General features: G+C 40.9%; 1 long non-coding RNA gene across 1 annotated transcript; it reads left to right on the top strand.

The window, feature by feature from the left end:
• The first annotated feature begins 1,135 nt into the window (after positions 1-1,135).
• On the top strand, positions 1,136-15,760 carry LOC138837755 (uncharacterized). The gene is made up of 6 exons (XR_011375440.1): positions 1,136-1,259; positions 10,590-10,673; positions 12,584-12,714; positions 12,839-12,952; positions 13,161-13,233; positions 15,579-15,760. It is a non-coding gene; the product is annotated as an uncharacterized lncRNA (long non-coding RNA).
• The last annotated feature ends 3,311 nt before the right edge of the window (positions 15,761-19,071 follow it).

Below are 19,071 nucleotides of genomic sequence, written 5' to 3'. Positions count from 1 at the left end.
ACACCAAAGCCTTCATCACCCAATCTCTCTCAATCCTTCTGCAACAGCAGTGAGTGCTGTCTACAGAAACAATCCAGAGAGAGTGGCTGGGCAATGAACACGTGTGATGCCTTCCTCTGTGGGCTGATGCTACCTCACTCCCAGGGTTTGGAAAGTCCTGGACACTCAAGGCCCCTCAAGAAGTTTTGAGCAATGTATTCCTGACCCCAGTGCTCTATTCCAAGGACTAAGTAATGAAGAGTCATTCTCCCACATTCACGCCAGTGATTACTGGGATCTGACCTTCAGATTTCAATATTTCATTCTAAGGAGAGCAATTTAAGGAGTAAACGCTCTTGACTTTGCTTTTGTGTATGTGCAGCACTGGGACTAGCAGCGAGGGCCCTGTACATGCTAAGGACATGCTCTACCTCTGTGCCACATCCCCACGCTCTCACATGTATCTTTACATGTCAATATTATCATACACTGAGAAAGCAATTAACAGATATACACACTATTACTTTAAACAGCAAAAATAGTGTCAGCGAGGGCTTTTCTCAATGGGAAAAGTCTTAATTTGTAAAATGATGTCAGTATCAGTATTTCTAAATTATTTTATTCCTCAAGACAATGCATCCGTGCTAGAAAAAAACTAGAAAACTATACCACCCTTTCATTTTTTCAGAAGTGGAGACTGAGGCAGAAAAAGTAAAGAAACTTGTCGAAGGGAAATATACTACAAAATTCATTTCCAGATAAGATTCTTTAATAAAAGAAAAAAAAAGTAGGAACCCACATTCCCCTACAGACTTCATCAAGAAGCTCATGATCTTTTTCATGCGAATCAGTGGGAAATCTGAAATCAAGTCTTTGTGTAGCGGACACTCAATCTTGTGGTTCACTTAAGTATGACATACAATAAGGTGAACAAGAACCACCCACATAGCCACAGGAGGCTTACCCCCTGATGTATAAAGAGAATTTGTAGACCCAAGAGAAGGATCCCTTCCAGATTAAGCTTTTCTGGAAATTTCTACTGAAATCCCTCAATCAAGGGAAAACACGGTAACTAAGCCCAGCCTTAAAGAACAGTGCTTAACCAATGAGCTCGTTCAATTCATTGTTTGGCAGGTGGTAGCTATGGAGTCAGTCTGTTGACAAACTTAGTCTTATTCACGACAACGCTTATGTCAGCCACAGCAAATTCTTGGTTCTTCCAGGACTCGGGGAGAGCTTGAGAAACAAGACAAAAGAGCTAGGCAGAACATTATTCTGGGGTAAGACATTATTCTGGGGACACTGAGCATGTGGAAAAGTAAGGGTGCTGTAGACAGCATCCTCCCCACCCCCACCTATCTGCAGTAGCCCAATCAGTGCCCAGCACCTCACAAGATCTCTGCGGCTTTCTAATGTAGTAGTCCTCATCCAGAGAAGTTCCCAGGGGTGACCACACTCCCAACTATCCCTGATTTCTTAAGTCCCCAACAACTACACAGAATGAAGAAAAGGCTGTCATAGCATGAATAGAAGATAAGATCTTGAAATCATAATGGTGTGTTTTCTTTCATCCTAGCACTTTCTGACCTTTCCCCTAGTGGGCAGAAGTACTCACTTTGTCTGAAGAAGAATGAGAGTTGTTATGACTGGAAAGCTGAGAGAAATGAAAGGTTATTTTTTCAGAATGTTTATTTCTACCCAGGCTTAACACAAAAAGGCAGATCAGAGAGTTGAAACTAAGACAAAGACTTGTGGCCTGGTCAGGATCTGACCTGCCTGCTGCAGGTCTGGCTGGCTCCTGTCAACAGCTGGTGTCTCTACTCCCTTGCTTGTTTTTCTTTGCACAGTTGAGCAGTTGCCCATGACATGTTCCCACCAACTTGATCCTCTCCTAACCAGAGAGTTTGCAGAGCCCATTCAACTTATCCCTTTGTCAATAAAGCTCACTTCCCTTCCTACAAGAAGACAGTTGATTCTGGACCTTCATTCCACAGTAGATGAGTAGAGCTATGGGGTTGATGGTGGAGAAGTCTTCATCCAACCCAACAAACAGCAACAGTGTGTTTCTGTGGATACGTGTGCATGCATACATGTGCACACCAGTACTGGGACTTGAACTCGGGGCCTGGGCACCCTCGCCTGGCTTTTTCTGCTCAAGATTAGAGCTCTATCGATTGAGCCTCATCCCTATTTCCTGTATTTTACTAGTTAATTAAAAATAAGAGTCTCTTAGATTTGTTTACCCAAGCTGGCTTCAAATCTCAGTCCTCATATCTCAGCCTTCTGAGAAGCTAGGCATGAGCCACTGGAACCTGCTAACAGCAGTGTTAAGGAAGATCATCTCAGAGCAGCAAGCAAGGAGGTTTGTGGCACCTGCCAACACTGAAGGATTCTGCGAAGGTGCTCAGTGGCCTGGGACCAGGGGAGGAGCGGGTCTGCATCGCTGGCCTGCAGCTCAGTGCCCATCAATCTTTGCAACAGCACAGTAGAATAGATGTCTGGATGGATGAGGAAATAGACTCCAGGAGTCTGACCTTAACCTCTAGACCACACTATCTCATAACAAGACTGAATGGCAGAGAGCAAGCCTATTCATTTCCTCAAGTATTTTGTTCCACAAATGATCATTTTTTAAAACTTGTTCCATTTTAAAGAAAGCTGCATTTCCTTTCTTCCTTTTCTTTCTTTCCTTCCTTTTTCCTTCCTTCCTTCCTTTCTTGTTTTTGAGAGCGTGTCTTGCTATGAAGCTCACAGTGTCCTTGAATTTTCTACGGTCTTGCCTTCCATGTGCTAGGATTACAAGTATGCATCATCCCACCTGAAAGAAAGTTACATTTTAAGATAGCAATTAATAATCTCAGGAAGCTAATTGAGGTCCACAATTAAGTAAAATAAAAAAATTTACCTAACTAGATTGTTGAAGACCCAGCTCCTAAGTTGGCTAATATGCTATTTAAATACATATTTGTGCAAGGGAGAGTCTTCTTGATCACTTCTATAAAAGTTTAACAATTAAAAATGATCTCTGCCAGATGCTGGTGGCTCATGTCTGTAATCCTAGCTATTCAAGAGGCTGAAGATGGTGATTCAAAGCCGGCCTGGGCAAGAAAATCTGTAAGTTTCTTGTCTTCAATTAACCACCCGAAAGTTGGAAGTGGCACTGTGTCTCAACGTGGTGGAGTGCTGGCCTTGAGTTAAAGAGCTTGGGGACAGTGCCCAGGACCTCAGTTCAAGCCCCATGACCAACAGCAACAACAAAAGATCTCTTATGGCAATCCAAAAATTCACATGAAACAATAAAAGACCCCAAATAGCAAAAACGATCCTCAACAGAGAGAACAGTGCTGGAGGAATATCAATACCAAATTTCAAACTCTAATATAAAGCCATAGTAATCAAAACAGCTTGGTACTGGCACAAGAACAGACCTCAGGACCAATGGAATAGAATTGAAAACCCAGAAATGAACCCACAGACATATAGCCACCTAATCTTCGATAAGGAAGCTAAAAAAAAAATAGAATGGAAGAAAGACAACCTCTTCAGTAAACGGTGCTGGCAAAATTGGTTAACTACATGTAGAAAACTAAAGCTAGATCCTTATATATCACCCTGCACCAGAATCAACTTCAAATGGATCAAAGACCTTGAAGTCAAAGCAGACACTCTGAAAACATTACAGGATGGAATAGGAGAAACCCTAGGTCTCCTTGGCTCAGGCCGAAATTTTCTTATTAGAGACACAGAACACAACAAATCAAAGAAAGGTTGGACAAATGGGATTGCATGAAGTTGCAGAGCTTCTGCATGGCAAAGGATATAGCTAGCAAGATCAAAAGAAAGCCCACGGGTTGGGAGAAGATCTTCACTAGCCATACAACAGACAAGGGTCTCCTATCTAAAATATACTTGGAACTCAAAGAATTAAATCCCCCAACATCAAATCCTAAAAGAAACAACAGCCCAATAAACAAGTGGGCTAAAGACTTTATTAAAGAAAAACTTCTCTGAAGAGGAAATAAGAATGGCCAATAGGCCGGGCCTTGGTGGTTCACGCCTGTAATCCTAGCTACTCAGGAGGCTGAGATCTGAGGATCACGGTTCAAAGCCAGCCCGGGCAGGAGAGACCGTGAGACTCCTATCTCCAATAAAAAACCACCAGAAAACCGGAAGTGGCGCTGTAGCTCAAGTGGTAGAGCGCTCGCCTTGAGCTGAAGAGCTGAGGGACAGTGCCCAGGCCCAGAGTTCAAGCCCCACGACCGACAAAAAAAAAAAAGAATGGCCAATAGACACATGAAGAAATGCTCAACATCCCTAGCCATAAAAGAAATGCAAATTAAAACAACATTGAGATACCACCTCACCCCAGTTAGAATGGCTATAATCAAGAACTCTAATAACAACTGGAGGGGAACTCTAATAAACAACAGATGCTGGAGGGGATGTGGACAGAAGTGGACCCTACTGCATTGTTGGTGGGAGTGTAAACTTGTTCAACCACTTTGGAAAGCAGTATGGAGGTTCCTCAAAAGACTCCACATAGAGCTCCCCTATGAACCAGCAATCCCACTTTTGGGCATTTACCTGAATGATCACAAACAAGACCATACTAAAGCTACCAGCACAACTATGTTTATTGCAGCATTATTTACCATAGTTAAGATATGGAACCAACCCACATGCCCCTCAGTAGATGAATGGATCAAGAAAATGTGACATACACACACACACACACACACACACACACACACACACACACACACACACACACACGTAATGGAATTCTATGCCTCCACCAGAAAGAATGGCATTGCTCGATTTGTTAGTAAATGGAAAGACTTGGAAAAAATTATATTAAGTGAAGTAAGCCAGGCTCAAAGAAACATAGGTCTCATGGTTTCCCTTAATTTGCAACAATTAGTATATGTCTGAGACAAGCAGAAAATGTCAGATAAGATGATGTTAAGTGAAATGATCCCCAAGATAAGGACACAAGTGGTTTTTTTTTTCTTTCTTGCTATTGTTTCTAATGTATTTATAAGGTACCATGTGATTTTTTTGTTGCTTTGTATGTCCCTCCCCCACAGTATAACCCCTGCTTTCACTGTATTTGATGTTGGTATAATTTGGGGAGAGGAAGGGAAAAAACAAATTGTTTAAATAGGGATACAGGTGGACCCATTGCAACAATGAGATGAACAAGACAGTATGTCGAAAAATGAACTTTACTATTTAGGCAAGGGGGGGTCAGGGTGGGAGGGGGGAATGTAGTTGTGGAGATGGGAGGGAAGGGATGGTAGGGGAGAAACAAACGAGGAGACAACAATGCTTGATAAGAAATGTACTCATTACCTTGCTCATGCGATCATAACCCCTCTGTACAGTACTTTCACAATTAAAAAAAAACTTATTTAAAAAAAGATCTCTTATGGAAATGATCAAAGGACAGTAGCCCTGGCTCTTTGCCCCCTTTCAGGGCATGGTAGACTTGTGTACCAGTCCCCTCCCCTCTCAGGTATTCCCTCAGGAACCCCAAGGTTCAGAAGCTTTTGAAGAGCTTTGCTGGAGGCAAGGAAGATTGGTCCTTCATGTGTATTCAATACCTTGCATATACATTTGTCTCATTTGAGGAGGGGAAAGGGAATAACAAAATGCTGAAACAAGGACACATGATGACCCATTGCAGCAATGATACCACAAGACAGTATATTGGAAATGAATTTTACAACTTCGGGGGGGAAGGAAGGAGCGAGGGAAATGGGGGAGGGAAGGGATAGTGGGAGAACAACAAGGGAGGGGTAACAGTACTCTACAATAAATGTACTCATTACCTATAACCCCTCTGTACAGCATCTTTACAATAAAATAAAATTTAAAAAATAATAAATGCAGAGGTCAGCCCTCCATGTCCACCCCCCTCCTATTTCAACACAGTTAATGCAACTGAATGAATGGCTCGATCACCTGTCGGGGTCTTGAGGCCGATTATAGGAGGTTTGGATATTTTCAAATTAGAACCTTCCATTCACCCCTCCCCCCACTGTATGTAAAGCAACAGATTTCTACACCATTTAGGAGGAAAGCAGTTTGTCCATGCGAACTGCCAACAGCTGGCTGAAAACCCTCAGCACTGGGTATGTTGGAAGTGCTCCAGATTTTGCATAAGGAGTTCATTTTGGGTTAGTCAAGAAAGGAGTTGGCCCAAATCCTGTTCCACAAATTCAAGAACAAGGAGTGGAGATTTCCCTCAGAAATTGCTGGAAGGTGACTCTGTGGTCCACTTGCCAAGCACTATTTGACATCTACTTGTTTCCCTGTGAAGACACAAGAAGAACCATTAACGGTCCAGATTTCCCCTCTGACAAGCCAAAGATTCAGTGCAGCTGTGAAACTATGCAAAGGTTAATCCCCATTTCTATGTATCTCTTTTATGAAGATCTATTATGCTTGTACACTCCAGATCTTGCTAAGCTTCTTTTTCTTCTTTCACATAAATCCTGCTTCTCAGAGTTTAGCTTATTAGACAAAAGCTAATCTTATAATAAAGAACACATTTGTTAAAGAATGAAATACTCATTTTCCTAATCTGTGTCTCACTATGTTAGAGTAATAAAAAAAGGTTTCATAAGTGTGATAGACATTTTAAATTTCAAAAGTAATGAGTAATCACTGTCAAAATAGGGAGGGGAAACAATGCAGAAAGGTGTAAAGAAAAAAATGTAAAAATCAACCCAAATCTCACCCCTTGGGGAAAGTATCCATGACATTTGTATCTATTTCTTTCATCTTCTGCATATACTTTTATTTGTTCTAAAAAAAAAGATTCAAATTATTTAGTAATCTTACGTTTTCTACAATAGTATTGCGTATTTTCCCATGGGGATACAATAGACCGATATCACCATTTTAAAATCACATACAAATGTATTAACTTAGTTACATGACCCAACATTTTTTTGTTAATATAAGAATGCTGAAATAAATTCGATTGTATTTCCTTGGCTGCTCATGTGTATATTTCCTTATAATGAATTCTGATGTGCAAGCTTTGCTAATCAAATGGTAAGACTTTGGATACTTATTGCCAAATTGCTCTCTTCCAGGAAAGCCATATTACTCAAGTCATTGGCTTTGGAAGAGTACACTTTCCCTGTTACTCTTGCTAACTTACTGAGTATGATCCTTTGTTTCTGTTGTGCATTTGAAAGAAAAAACTCAGTACCTCCACACTGTTTGATTTTTCCTTGGATTGCTGACAAGGTTGAACATGTTTGTGTATGCTTATAGCTATTCAGATTGATTTTCCTTTTTGGTGTGTTTTCTCTCTTGTCTCTATTTTTCTAGCAAAGTATTCATATTTTCCTTCCTAATTTGTAGGAATTCATTACACCCTAAGACAACATCTTCTAGACTGTATTTCAGGGAATTTTATTGCCCCATGAGATGTTGATAGCATGCTAAGGAAGAAAAAAGAGTTCCATGGTCAGATTTAACACATCATTGCATAAACTTAATTGACCATTATAACTTTTTTTCTTTTAAATCACAGAACACCCATTAACATTGTTCAGGACACTGGTGTTCTGCACAGTAACATTTGAGAAGTCATTCTGTAAGGGACTTTATTTCTTACTTTATTTCTTACAAATGTGGGATGCTTTGCTTTTCTTCAAGTCATTTTTGCTTTATTCTACATGATTTTTCATATAGCCTTAATTTATGGATTGAAAGCTCTCTGCACTTTCCTTTGGAATGTAATCCTTCAGAGGTGACAACTCTGAAGTCATACCTGCTTGCTTTACATCCTGGTACTACTATGTGTTGGGACAATTAACTTCTTTATGCCTCCATTTTACCATCTAGAAAATGTGAGGGATGAATAATGCATATTTCATGAAGTGATTGTGAGGATTAAGCTACTAACTATGGGCCAAGCACTAAAATTATGTTGGACACAGAATTTGATGATGATGATGATGAGGAGGAGGAGGAGGAGGAGGAGGAGGAGGAGGAGTTACTTTTTTAGACAATCTACAGGGTCTTTCCCTCTGCCTATGTTATAAAAAGGAAAGCACCCATGTTTTCTTCTTATATTTTTGTAGAAATTAATTCTATTGTTATCCATGGAATGAACAGTTTACCTAGTCAGGTTTTTTTAGCATCATGTTTTGATGAATGTTTTGCCTAGTATTGCTTTGCCCAGTCAGGTTTTTCTAACATCATTTATTGATTCATGCTCCCTTTACTAGTCATACCATTACTTTATCGTCTCTGTTTTTTCCTCTCCTCTACTTATTAGTCAGTCCTGATACAAGGATCCTACCCTCCCATTTTTATATCTTTTCAGAAAGTTCCATGCTTCTTTGCCTGAGTCAGGAGCATGTATTTGATCTACACTTTCAGTAACCCAGAAACATTTGGCTGGGGAGCCTCAAAGTGTTCAGTGTCCTCTCTGATGCTGGTAGGAAATAATGATCTATGCATTTCAAATTTGTACTGCCTTTGTGCCTTGTCCATACCCACCTGCTGAAGCTTGGGGTTAGGCTTGTAGCCCAAGGAACCCCTCGGGAATACTGGAACATAGTGTCCTTCCCTGTGACATATAACTAATATTCTCAGACTCCATGCTGCTCCTCGCTGTTTGCTCTGTCTTGGGACTCTCTTGAGTCTAATGTGTTCACTTCTCTCTGGCTTGTTAGTAAAGGCAGAAGTTATTTCTGAAAGCACTCAGCCATAAATAACTGCAGTAAAAACCTTTTCCTTCTTATATGGAATGTATAATGTAAGTAAGAATCATGAATCAATGCCCTGTGTTAATTTTTGTCAATCAATGCAATTTTAAGAACTAGTTTTCTATAACCTCCAATTTTTGCCTTATTTTTTCTAGCACAAAATGTTCAAGAAATTTGTGGTATATGCTTATACTCCCAGCTAACTGGGGGTTAAGGCAGGACAGCCTGAGCTCAAAAGTTCCATGGCAGCCTGGGTAATCATGTAAGCGCCTCTCAAAACCAAATTAAAAGCATCAGATTTCTCTCCTTCCTTTTTGGGAACACTCATTCTAAGTATCTACAGACATCCTGGTAGATGGCCAAATCCAGGCCATCTTCTCTGTATGGACAAATACAATAAAATACAATAGCCAATTTTAAATGATTTTATGCTTTTATTTTTTTCCCTAAGCACTTTTAGAAGTAACACAAGATCATGTCTACAAATGAGCATCAATGAGGAAAACCAAGGAGGCACAAAAACCCTAATCTTCTACAAGTCTCTAAAATATACTCTTCCCCCACCCTCTCAAACAAACAAACAAACAAACAAACAAGCTCACATGATAATGATGAGTTGAAACTATGTTTCCTTAATTCTCTGTTGCTATTATATTGTTGCCAATATCACAAATGAAGTTTGGAAGCAAATGTGGGGGAAAGGGACGGTAGTTGGGAAGGCATCTCTGAGAAATAGAACCCAGCTCTGAGAAGATGTGAGTGAAGAATAACAGGGGCCAGGTTGGGGGGAGAGGAGATAACAGGACCAGTAGAAAGCCTCAGGCTATAATCTCAGGTCTCTGATGGCCTCAAGGCCAATTTTGCCACCTGTCAAGGGCAGCTGATGAAGATTCTCTTGCCAGTGCTTATATCTACAGCACTGTGCAGGTCCAATTTCTACCCAAATATCAAGGGAAGGAGAATGGTTTCAGCTTGTAAATTGAGTAGGGAAACCTGGTTATAGAATGAAGTAGAAAAAAAAAAAGAGAGAGTAGAGAAAAAGACACCAAGCACAGTTACTTATAAATAGTTTCTGTAAAGGAAGTTGCAGCAAGAATTCAGGCTGAACACTCCAGAGATGGTCCTCTATTTCCTTCAATTAATAAAAACTAAACAGGAAATGAAATCCAGGAACTCCAAAGCCCCAGTCAGGCCATGACGCCAGTGTGGAGGAGGACTTGTCTGGCCAAGACTACAGGCTTTGAGCTCACATGTCAGTCACACCAGCAAATTTTAAGGATGCTGCTGTGAATGTTGGAGAGGCTAGACTATTCATGGCTCCCAAAGAACAGAAAAGGAGACTCTTCCATAACACGCTGTGGAAAGGAAGGGAATCAGCAGAAATCTGTGGTTGGAAGACAACCTCTGTCTGGTATCTCAGGAGTAAAGCCTCCTTGGAAAGGTGACAAAAGAAGGCAATGGACCCAAATTTTCATTGTCACAAGCCTTCCGGGAGCAGGCTCACGTTGGACCTTTGATGGACTCTAGTCCTTGACCTTCAATGAAGCTGTCTCTCAGTATGCACAGCGGGTTGCTTCTGTGGCTACTCAAGTCCCTTGCAGAGTTGAAGATAACATAAACATATCCTTCCAAATACCTTAAACCAACCCAAGATTTCGTGTAATACACGATGTAAAAACATGTAATGCTGTGTAAAATGATTGAAGTAGGCTACCTTAAAAAATGATAACAAGAAAAATCTGCACATGTTTAGCATATGACTTTGGGATTTTTAAGTAACTTTATTTATTAATACTTTTTTATTGTGAAAATACCATACAGAGGGATTACGAGTACATTTCCTATCAACTGTTGTTGCCTCCTCCTTTGTTTTTAAAGGAAGAAGAGATCTACCAGGATCTAGAAAGGCCCCAGCAGAAGCAACAATGAAGAGAGGAGAAACTTAAGAGATGAGTGGTAAAGGTAAGGAGTCTTTAATGACACTCACGAGGCAGCATTTGTGGGCTCATCTAGATGTCAGTTCACGTGATCAAAGTGCAGAAGCACTTTACACAATCACTCTTGCATCTGTGAGTAGAGAGGTCACAGGGATCAGGGAGAAGAGAAGAGAGAACATCAAACCTACAAGGCTTATAAGGCAAACCTGGATTCAGAACCAGCCCCAGCAGTTTTCCTGTGAAGGTTCAGGTACGCACATAGAACATCTGGTCATTAGTAGAACTAACATACTGGAAGCTACCCAAACAGAAAGAGGAAAGGTTCAAACACTGACAGCCCCATTTCTGCTCTAGAAAGGGTCTCCAAAAGTTCAGTCTACTGGAGAGATGAACATGAGACAGAACAACCTTCCAAGCCAGATGTCTAATATGTGTGACCGATGATTTGCGCAGAGGTGTAAAACTACTGACCATCTAAGGAAAGTCAATCGCTGTCTCTGAGGGTAACCATTCAACAGTCAGTACTTTACGGTCCCTGAGCCTTGCACGTTGCATAGGTCTTGTGAAGAGTAAAAGAGATGAAACTCATATTTGGGTACATGATTGGACCCCTCTAGGTTCAGAATGCCCAATCTGGCTGACCAGAAGCATCACTTTTCACAATGCCAATTTTTAAGGAGTGAATAGTGTCCGCTCCAGATGCACCAGGGACTAAGGGGAGATAGCTTTATTCCTGAAGGAATCTCTCAGTTACAGACAATTACCACAAAGAATCTTGAGGATTCTTGATATGATCCACAAGTTGATAAGTTAAAAGGATGATTATTGACACAAAATCCTATAGTGCTGATTTCTTAAGATAAATTGTATCATACCAAACCTCAGAAACACAGGAATTTTGATCCTCAAAATTCAGAACTGCCTGGAAGAATTAGGATTGACACTGTTTATTTTCAAATATAGGTCTGCTAGTTGTATGGAGCCATAAATAGGTAAGGGCAGATCTTGAATAGATCTTTCCTATCACTTGTTAGCTATTTCACATAAATCATAGCAAATGGAAGATCTGTGGGGTTAGTGGGTACCACAAGTGATTTGACGATAACCAGGCCATGAGGGTAAACTTCTCCCACTTGACCATGTATATGACCTGACTGGTCATTCCACAGACAAATGAAAATCCAAAGCCCTCCACCCTTCTATACCTTTTGAAAACTGGTAAAGCCAGGCCTATAAGAGGTGCTCAGGGCTTAGTGACTTGGCTTCTTCAACCACTATCAGTTGATCCTGCCAAATCCTTCAGGCTAAGCACATTGATTCCTAAGGGTTTAGAGCTGTGCTGTATCAAGAAGATGTGAGGAATATTGCTAAATTCTTCTGGCAGAAGCTTGAAGATTATAAGATCCAATACCCTGTTTACACAAGTTAGACAATAAGCCACAAATTCTAAGATGTGTGTATAGCTAAAGCAGGGATGATCCACTCTAGGCAGCGGTAATTTGGGCTATAAAGAAATTGCATCTCTTAAAGGGGTCAAAGTCATATGAAACTCCCAGGGTTGATAGTGACTTGCATGCTTTATGCTGGAAAGGTTAAGGCTTTTCAAGATGGAGCTGTGTGGCTCTATCTGTTGTGGCTCTGGATAATGTAACTGTTATCCAGAGGATAACAGATAACAGAAATACAAGGGGGACGAAAAACAGATTATCAGGAAAGAAACCGAGGACCTCCTGGACTAAGAAGTTTCTCCAAGTGAATTTGAGTTTGCAATTGAGATTGGCATAACTAACAACTATTTAATGGTATATTACTAAAAGGGTACTAGAATGGTCTCTATGAGACCATTTCTTTTCCAACAGTACTGCAGACCATTTTAAGAGCCATATAAGGCTTTGAATGGAACATCTGATTGTCAGAATGCCTCATACTTTCTAGAAATCCTGAACTAGAAGGCAGAACTCTGGTGGACTATTCGATTGACAAGTCATACTACAACAGTCTTGATGATGTTTAAAAGAGCAACTGAAAAAAGAGATTTCCAGGTCTCTCAACTAAAACCTTGAAATGTAGGTTGCTATTTATGCCTATGGGATTTCCCTGGGTCCTCTTCCTCATCTCACCCTGGGAGCCACGGGGAGTCCTCCACTATTTTCAGATCCACATTAGAACAGTGTATTCTTTCATCTCTAGTTCCATAGCTGCCTTGCCCTCCAGGACTCATCTTCCATTCTTATCAAGCTTTGCTTTTTTTGGCCCCTTCATCTGATCAGTTTCTTGCCAAACATGTCTCAAGACATCCTAAACGTAAGTTGACCCCATCATTAAAAATAATAATAATAACTCTTTTCATGTTCCATGTCCTCCTTTTGATTCCATGAGTAACAATACTGACCCATTCGCACGTAATCTGTTTTCCCAAAGCCTCTCCCATCTGTGGTTTTAAAACAATCACATTAAGCCCTTAATTACTCTTCTCTTCAAGTTCTCCCTTTTCTTCTCTTGTCTGTCTTAGGAGAGAAGACATGGCAAGAGACAGCTCACAATCAAGATGCCACTCCTAGTTTGGCATGAAGCTCTCTTATCTAGTAAGATCAATTTAGTCTTAACTTTGGCTTTTAGTTAAAATTACCCAGGCAGAGCTGAGCATGGTGGTGCACATCTGTAATCCCAGTACTGTATTCAAGAGTCTGAGTTCATGGCCAGCCCATGCTGTACACAGTGCAACATAAAAATAAACTATCTAGGGAGCTTTCAGAAATACTAAATGCCTGGGTTTAAATCCATGTCAATTATATATATTTTTTAACTCTCTTAAGGTGAACCTCTGGGATTGGTAGATATGAAAGCTCTGCAGATGATTTCAGTGCACACCCACAGTTGGGAAGCACCATTATGAGCCACAGCGGAGCCATGAGCCATTGTTGAGCATCTATTTGTAGGTCATGGCACTGAGAAAAAGCATGAGGATTCTCCTGCCATGTCACTCAAAATTCACCCCCTCACTGCTTCTTACCTACTTAGCCTCCCCCACTCGGAAGCATATGATCCACCCCTTTCACCAACGCCTCTGCATGTCTCTCGGGAATTAGAACTTCCATGACTCTTGTTCATTCAGAAAATATAAACCACCTTTTTGCCTTGAGTTAATCACTTCCCCTTTTTTCAAAGGTGATTCAGGAAAGCTCAACTCATTGGCAATGAGTGGGCAAGAGTGTGGGCCTACAGAACCACCTCGCTCTTCCATGGATGCAGAACACTCTTTGAGAGGCAAATGACAAGGGCAACAATGAAAAACACAGCATGTGTCCAATCATGAAACCATAAATACATAAGAATCCGATCTCTGAAAACACGTTGATTTATTGAGACCTTAAGCAGAGTTAAAATACATTGCTTGAACCTTGTTTGTTTCCCCCATCTTCTCAAAAAAAAAAAAATAGCACATTTAATTTGCAAAGCACTGGATTGGTGCCTTTTGTTATGTGGGAATGGTTTCAATGCCTGTATTCAGGACATGAAATGCACCTACACCTACAGCCTATGTGATCTTAATGTGTGCTAATGGGTTGATAAGCACACAGCACGGAGTGCACTAAGAACCAGGACTGCCAACCACCGAGCCAGAGGCATTCACTGGCTTTAGAATCTCTGATGTAAACGTCGCTTTGCCTCACACCAAGCAATCTTCTCTACAATGTCCCTTCTTCCAAGAGAACTAGTGAGGATTCTAGAAAACACCAATCCAATGTGACACGAGTCAACTGATGGAAAATGCTATTTTATCACATAATGTTGCCATTACGTGGTAATAATCCTGAGGGTGGTGGGGGCTGGGCTGGCTACAGCTGCTCCTTGAGGAATCAAAGAGGCTAATAGCTTCTGACTTCTGCTCCCTGCTATTTGGGTGGGAACAAACTAATCCCACCAGCCTGGCTGCTCTGAAGAGAAACAAGCACTCTGGAGCTATCTCAAGGCGCTGGAATGGAAATGGGAAAACTAACATAATAAACTTGACCTCTTAGGAAAATAAAGGCTAGGGACGTTGGTGGCGGGGGGGGGGGGGGGGGGGAGGGGATGGAGGGTTGAAGATCTTGATGTTAGTATGTGAGTTTTATAACTCTATCGGTGACTCATTTAAACAAGTTAAAGAAAATTGCTTTCTTTCTGGAGGAAAATGGATCCTGCCTCCAGCAGACTGCTCAGAGCTCCAGGCCACTGCTTTCTGGCTCCTTGCCACCTGCCATTAGTGACCTATTTTCTCTGCAGTGACATCGGCCAAGTCTGAAGACCCCTGAATCAGCATTTTCTTATCCACTTGCTGGCTCCGGGATGGTACAGCTGACACCAGTGTCACAGAACAGGCCACCCTTCCCGCCCCCCTCCGGAGGTGTGGGGAAAGCACCGTGTTGTTATAGAGATGTCCACTTTGACCTGAGGCTGCAGGAAAGCCCAGCTGTCGTACCTCCTCTAAATAAGCTGCTGAACTTGGAATTATCTTAGCCCCATAATTAATCAGGACTAAAAATAGCCCCCAAACTGCCTAGGCTTTGCTTAAATCCTACCCAGGTGGAAGAAGAAGGATATTTTTTAATTGAATTACAAAACCAGAATTTGAAAGGCTTTTCAGCAAAATATTTAAAAAATTATTATTATTATTATTATTATTATTATTGCATGCCTGTTTAGGAAACAGTTCACAGCTGATCTGGCTCTCTCTTGATTTCTAAAGCCATCGTTGGAATTGCATACTGTCGAGATGACCAATTTTTGATGGTTATTAAAAGCAATCAAGAATCCCACTTAGTATCTTGCACTGGGGGAAAAAATAGCCATTGGTTCAGAAAGCTACAGAAGCTAGCCTGTTACTAGGCAGATTAGACAAGGAGCCATGTTTCACCAGAGGGCGCTCTTTCTGTTCTTCCTTCCCCAGCCAAAGGCTCTGCATTGCCCACGCCTTAGCTGTTTCCTGCTTTGCCCTTGTGCAGGGTGCTCCTAAGGGCAAATGCTCAGCAGCATCCTGTGGAAGGCTGTATCTGTGACCAGAATCTGGTTGAGAACATCAGACAACTGTTATCTAAGCAGCATCAGAGAAGTAAGTTGGAATAAAGGAAATCAAACAAAACATTAAAGGGGAAAAAACAAATGCATCTAAATTGACTTCTCATTACAGTGTTCCTTGGGGGGGTGAGGGGATATTTTCTTGATACTCTGATGATTGTAATAGGATCAGATGAAATGAAAGTACATCCATCCTTGTTTCAGAAACAAATGTGGAGCCGAGCAAACAGTGACAACTGGTAGACCTTTCCTCTTTGCTGGCATGGTTTCCCTCCCTGTCGCTTAACCTTACTTCTCATTCAGGCTGAGGCACTCCACTAGGGTCACTAGGGTCTTCCTGCTCCCAATGCTATAGTTTCCATCTCAACAGTCTCTTCTCTAGTTTAAAGCTTACTTATTTTTCCTCCTTAGAGAGATTCAGAAAGGACTAGCTGGTGAACAAATGAGTAACTGCTCTGGGTAGACTTAAGAGAGAATTGATGCAAGATGACTGAGGGCCATGATTACACCCGACGTCTCATCCCATCCCACCCTGCTGCGTGGACTCAGAGACCAAGGCTCCTCTATACTCCACATCATGAATCAGAGCCACCTACCTTGCTGAGCTAAGCCCTATCATATGAAAAAGAATGAAATAAAACATATCAGCTCAGCTGGGCACTGGTGGTTCATGCCTATAATCCTAGCTACTCAGGAGGCTGAGATCTGAGGATCATAGTTCAAAGCCAGCCCAGGCAGGAAAGTCCATGAAACTCAAATCTTCAATTAACTACTGAAAAAGCCAGAAGTGGAACTTTGGCTCAAGTGATAGAATATCAGCCTTGAACAAAGAAGCTCAGGGACAGTGCTTCAGGCCCTGAGTTCAAGCCCTAGGACCAGCACACACACACACACACTCACACACGCACACCAACTACAAAAAAATCAACTCTACTTCATTAATTATTGTACAGTGGCTCATGCCTATAATCCTAGCTACTCAGGAGGATGAGATCTGAGGATTGCGGTTCAAAACCAGCCCAGGCAGGAAACTCCATGAAACTCTTATCTCCAATAAACCACCAGAAAACCAGAAATGGTGCTGTGGCTCAAGTGATAGAGTGCTTGCCCTGAGCTGAAGAGCTGAGAGATAGTGCCCAGGCCCAGAGTTCAAGCCCATGACCAACAACAACAACAAAAAATATATATATATATAAAATCTTATTCATTCATAAGAGCAATGGATCCATAGAAACATATGACTGGAGCTAGTTATGTATTTTTAGAGTGACAGGTGTTGTCAAAAAAGGAAAAAAAGTAAAATATGGAGTACTACTATTACTACCACCATTATTAATAATAGTCGATATTTCAACCAAGGGTTGAAGAGAATCTGTGATTCTGTGAATTTGTCTTTTCATAGGTTGTCAAAGTTAGCCTGAATTCAGGGATATGTTTTCAATGATAAATATTTAGAAATGTCTTGCAAAGATTTTACTTCAAGAATTCCTTATCATAGAATTATGAAAAATTAGAAATGCTAAGTATCCCATATATAATTATATACTGGATTATTATACATCCATCCAGATGATACACCTAACATATAATAATGTAAAAGAGTCTATGAAAGGAAAATAGCAGAATAAAAACAGATGATTAATCATATATTAATCAGATAGCCATTAAACATATCTACTGCTTGGCACATGCCTACTAAAAAATCCAGACAGTACACATCAACAAGCTCATTTGTTGCTCATAAAAGCTGGAATTATATAGTAATTTAAAAGTAATTTAAAAGTAATTTTCACTTTTATTTCCTATTGTTCTATAAGAAACATATTAACATAAAGATAATAAAGTTTTATGTAAAATAGGGGTTTCCAAGAAAAAGACTCATGGGTGGATTCTAAGGCCAGGAAATCTGTGTGGAGTTTTTTGTTTTGTTTGTTTTTCTTTTGAGAAAATATTTCTTTCTATTGCCCAGACCTCACTATGCAGCCCAAGTTGACCCTGAACTCGGAATTCTGGTGCCTCACACTCCTGAGGGCTGGGCTAACTCAGATGCACCATCACACTGAGATCTGTCAAGAAATCTACACCACTGCTATGATACAGGCCCCTGGAACCACATCTTTGCCCTACCAGTGTGTTTCTCTAGGGTGACTCAGGACTCTTCCTGGGATCTCTGTTCATAAGGTCTATTGGGTTCGCTTGTCAGTGAAAAGGCCCAGCCAGAGAAAGAAGTTAGTCTCAAGATCATTGCATATAAGGAGAAAGAACACCAAAACAAAAAGTGTAGTTGCAAGCCAATGAACATCATGGCAGCTGAATAATTCTGTAAAAGGGAAAAGAACCTAGAATGCAACAAATGTGTGAACTCATTAGCTCATTTCCTATGGCACCAGTTAGATAAGGAACTCAAAGATTGTGAGAAGAGGCCTAGCAGTTGGCACAGAGATAACACCATTCATCTTTAAAATCTCACTGGTCAAAAGTTACCAATAGAATTTATTCATGAATATTTGTCCTACTCAGTCAACGGGTAATAAAAATGCTGAAGGTCAAAGCTGAAATTATTAAAATTCCAGCAGTTACATCAGGTCCTGGGCTTGGAAATGCATGCAAATCTCCTCATTTGAATTGTTGAGTTAATACTTTTGGTGCCAACATGTATCATCTGGTTAGAGCTCAGGTCTAATGAAGCCTCGGGAGCTGATTCTATTCCTATACATCCTTGTTAGCTGCAGAGAGAGAATTCCCCCCCCCCCACTGCCACCAGCTCCTTAACTTAGAAGGGTCAACAGAAGCAAGAGGCACTGTTACTCCGGGAAGAAGGGCCTTAAGTCCTCATCCACTGAGACAGAAGCCCTGTATCATAAGTAGGAAAGCCAGGGCCCTGTGTTGTCGAAATGACCAGAGGAATCTAGAAGGAAAACTCCATCTGGTAAGAATAATGCAGAATATAGTCTTGCCCAAATGGAAAGGCAAAAAAAAAAATGACTTCTAATTGGCTGTGTGGCAGGAAGATGACTAGAGGAGCAGTGACAATGAGTGACCCTGAGAGACAAGAAAAGAGAAGAACAGGTAAAGGAAACAACCTCAAAGATGAGTGGGAGAAAAACAAAGGAGTGGGTAACAATGTTTGACAAGAAATGTATTCATTGCCTTACGCAGGTAACCGTAACCCCTCTGTACAGCATCTTTACAGTAAAAGAAAATTAAAAAAAAAAGAAAAGATGAGATGAGCAGAGGGCAGAGATTTTTCTGATCTCTTTAAGAGTAGCTATGTGGCGCCACCAGCTGGCAGCCAAGTGTTCAACAGGAAGCCTGTGGGGACTATTTATTTATTTTTTGTTTTAAATATATGTGTACTGACTTTT

This window comes from Dipodomys merriami, unplaced genomic scaffold (assembly GCF_024711535.1).
Source record: "Dipodomys merriami isolate MVZ:Mamm:240054 unplaced genomic scaffold, mDipMer1.0.p SCAF_10, whole genome shotgun sequence".
In the NCBI taxonomy this organism is placed as follows: Eukaryota; Metazoa; Chordata; class Mammalia; order Rodentia; family Heteromyidae; genus Dipodomys; species Dipodomys merriami.
Note: the sequence above shows the minus strand (reverse complement) of the source record. Positions and strands in the feature narration are given on the sequence as shown.